Consider the following 4374-nt stretch of genomic DNA (forward strand, 5'->3'; position numbering starts at 1 on the left):
ATACTGTAGTGATTTAATGTATGTGGGGTGAAAAGGTGATTGAAAAATGTATTCATAAAAAAATATAATTTTTTTTGAAAAAAAAAAGGGCAATCCAAATAAAGCCTAAATTGTTAATAACTTGCCGTCGTGAAGTGTTCGACGAGTCTCCCGAAAAATGAGTCCAGTGTCCAGTCGAATTGCAAATGGCAAAGACTGACGATCATATTCATATTAGAGCTTACTTTTTTGGAGGACCTGAATCAGCTGTTGATTCGGTGGGATTGGTAGGAAACTTTAGAAAAGTTTCCATTCATTCCAAGATACAACTATGACTTTTTTTTTTTCATTTTTAATAGAAAAAAATTTAAATAAATTTAAACTTATATAGAATTCTTATAAATCACACGCCACCACCAGTATAATGCTCGTCTTGTCAGGAAACTCAAACTTTGGTTGTGGCAGTTTGGACTTTCCGAGCTTTATGGCTGGGCCTTTAGCAGCAAGCAGCATTTGGAATTTAACGATATTATTTTACTGCTCAGTTCTTCTGTTTGGGGACTTTCTTTGAGAGTTTATCGATCAGGTTTGTTTTTGACACAGGGGTGTCCGGGTCAATTCTTACGGGGTCCGACTAATCCCCTGCGATCCGGGTCCGGCGCCCCAACCTGACATGAACACGATAAGTGCGCGGAGGAATCCAGCGGAGCAGAGATTCGAACTTAGGACCTTAAGAGTCACCGGTAAGAAGCGTTACCGTTGGACCATTCACGCGGGGGCTTATCGATCAGGTATTTGATTGTAGCCAAACAAAAAAAAGGAAAATCACAAGACAGATTTCAAGATTTTTACCACTTAGAATCCTCGGTGACATGTTTTCTATGCCAATCCAATGCCACCTATAATATTGTGCCAAGTGTCCTGTTATTATTTACACTTGGTTAAACCAAACCAAGTTGAATTATTAGAAAATTAAAGTGTAAATAATAACAGGACACTTGGTGTAATACTATAGGTGGCATTGGATTGGCATAGAAAAACATGTCACCGAGGATTTCAAGTGGATTTTTACTTTGTTCTACAATTGCACCCCCGATTTTATTGGGAATTTACCAGAATTCATATCACAAGTAAGCGCCAATTTAAAACCCAGAAAACTTTCAAAGAAATATGGAATTCATATAGATAAAAATGAAAAAATATATATATTTTTGAATCTTAAGGTAATTTTGAAAAGGAAAATAGAAACTTACGTGATGTCCCCACAGACTTTAGAGCCTTTTCTCCCAGATTGATGGATCACAACAGGTAGAGACTAATGCTGGTTTTCATCCCAACATAATATATGATATGAGTTATTTGTTGTGATGTTATTATATTATTATTATTATCATTATTCCTCTGCTGACCATCATTTGTGTGATGGGTTTCTTGTAATCATATTAAAAAGGTATTATTTTTTAATTTCAACAAAGCAGTAACAAAAGAATAAATGAATATAATTCAATATATAATCACACACTCTAAATTTAGAAAATAGCAAAGGTAAAAGGCCCGCGCGTGGCTGCTCTGGATTTTTCAATCTATTCCATAAAGTTGGGTCAAAAAAAAAGAAAGAAAGAAAAGATGAAATACTTTTCGGTGACAAAGATGTAGTGGGATATAACAACACGCGGAAACAAGATAATAATGGGATTTTCCTAATGTATCAATCTAATTAATTAGCTTCTCTTCTCAAACTCCTCCACATTGTTCTAGTAAGTTGGAAACTGTTTGATCAGCAGCTTAATTTATTGCCCGAGTTCTTGACTTCATCTCGACCATGCGTTTGACGGGGCGGGCGGTCTCTGCAATCAATAATGTAAAGGAAAATCAAGCAGGCAATGCTTTCTATATAACGGGTTCCGCACTTGTAAACTGGATGGATGGAAACTGTTTCATTTGAAAGACAGAAGCAAGATGCTTCAAAGAGCAAGCACATAAACCATGCAAGATATTTTACTGTATTCCCTAGCTAAGCGCTTTTCATTTTTTTTTTAGGCATAAAAAGTTTACAGGTCAATCTTGATCTGCACTGAGGTAAACTCGTCCAAAGAAACTGGAATTATTCAAAATAAAGTCATCGGATATATAGGTCACCTGGAGTCATATATATATATATATATATATATATATATATATATATATATATAGATATAAATTTACCACATGCTATACGTACCTTGAGCAATAAACTTTTTGTACATCAAAAACCTTTTGGATAATATATATATAGAGAAGTCCTCAACTAGACTGATGTAAGCTAGCATAGTATTAAGTATGTTTAAGGTTAGGATGCAAAAGAACAGCTTAGACAAAAAGTTGGGTGCTTCTTTGTAGTAAATCCCACAGCTGCATGATTTGTGTCCTTGCAACTAGCACTGCAACAGATCATAAAGTATCAATTCGAGGAGGAACTAAAACTGGGTGGCATGTAGAAAAAGATGCAACAATGGAGTCATGCGACTATTCTAGCAATCAAACAGTAATAGTCCCCTCATTTGTATGGAGTATAATGAGAGAAAGAGAGAGAGCAATATTTAAGGTTCTAAAGTCTGGAGTGCAAATGGAATAACAGATGATCATCACATACAGAAAGTGATATTGGCGCGGCTCAATCTGAGATCGGAGTTTACGATCGATAAACCTTGCGTAAATCCGTCTTCGGATTGAACCTCACCAATATCGCTTTCCCATTTTGCTCCCTCAACTACTTTAGATTACGAAATAATGCTCTCTAGCTAGCTACCATGTTTGTATCTTCATAAACACGTACTGCTGCGCCAAATGACCACGTACGTGGTCGCATCCCAGACGAAGCTGGCTTTCAGTTTCAGCTGCATGCGCCCGCTGAGGAACATAGAAAGGCATATCGATCAAGTTGAAAGAATTGGTCTTATGGTCGGATATAGCAAAACAACATGATGTATAGTGCTTGGTTTAAGTGGAGATGTGGGGACTTACGATGGAAAGATCCAACAAAGGCTTGATTAATTGAGGGGGTTCAACGTTGGAGTAAAAGATGTGGGCGAATGCATACATATTACATGTGTTGGTGGTTGGGTGGTGGCATTAATGTTGAAGTAGGGATCATAAAATCTGTCAAATCATGATTTACATATCCTAGTAAACTCTGGACTTTTGAGGTGAAAACAATTTTATATTGCACGTATATATAGTTTGAACCATATAAAAGCCTAACGTCAAGAAAAAAATGCAAAAAAAAAAAAAAAATTGTTTATTCAAGTTCGATCAAGATATGAAAATTAATCATAATCCCTTTCCAACTTCAAAACGGAGACCAAGGTTGAAGATCATTCAAAGAAGAAAAAAAGAACTTGATAAACTAAAGCCTCATCCGGCCAGTTTCACACAAAATAGTGACACTGAAAATTGTCGGAAAACATACGCTTGAGAATGTTGACTGAGGAATAAGTAGCCGCTGCTACACATATCCTCTACTTTAGGTCAAGAAAGAATGGAATCAATCGAGAAGGGCAAATAGCATAATCATGAACGTGGCTGCAAACAAACTTGCAAGAATAAACCTGCAACGACAACATTAATGGGTCATATGCAGGACATCGTAATCTGAATCTTGTGAAGGAAAGAGAGGGGGAGAAGTTTGAGGATTGTGGACTACTGAGGAGAGCGAAGAAGGATGGAGAAGAAGGGGAGAATGTATACTGGTAGGGTTTGCCTCGGGATGGGAAGGTGAAGAAGGTGAGGAGAATGATGTCTAAGGGGAGCAGCTTACTTTAGGGTTCGTCATGCTTAGTTTGCACTCAAATGAGTAAAAATCAAACACTTGGACTAAGACTCCCCTTCTCTCTCTCTCTCGCGCATGCACCTGAAAAAAATATTCTCCACCAAAAAAACCAACCCAGGCAACCCCCCCTTTTCATTGTACCTCAACTTTCTGTCTATTGTTATTTTAAGCTCCCCACTTTTAGACCATGCTCATGCTTCTACTTAATTAACGATGTTTTCCAGAGAATGAGATCGTTACATTGGCTTATTTGCAAACCCCCTGCTTTCTGTACAACATTCTATTAATGATTGCTCATAGTCCTCGCATTGATTAACTTTTTTTCTTTGGCATGAGCAGCATGCATATGATCTCAAAATGCGGGAACACGAGGGCTTATTCTAATTTACCATTTTGAAGAATTTTATGTGTACCCTCTTTGATCCCTTCTTTTTTACGTATATCCTGCATTAATTACATCAATGGTTTGGTTTGATCAGTTTTCATTTATTTCGTTTTCGTCCGTTGGGTGGCCGGCTGAGTAGTTTGCACAACAAAAGTCATCAGTTGGAGTATAATTTATGGTGTAGTGACGGTATGTGTAGAAT

The sequence above is a fragment of the Coffea arabica genome, chromosome 6c (assembly GCF_036785885.1).
Source record: "Coffea arabica cultivar ET-39 chromosome 6c, Coffea Arabica ET-39 HiFi, whole genome shotgun sequence".
NCBI lineage: Eukaryota > Viridiplantae > Streptophyta > Magnoliopsida > Gentianales > Rubiaceae > Coffea > Coffea arabica.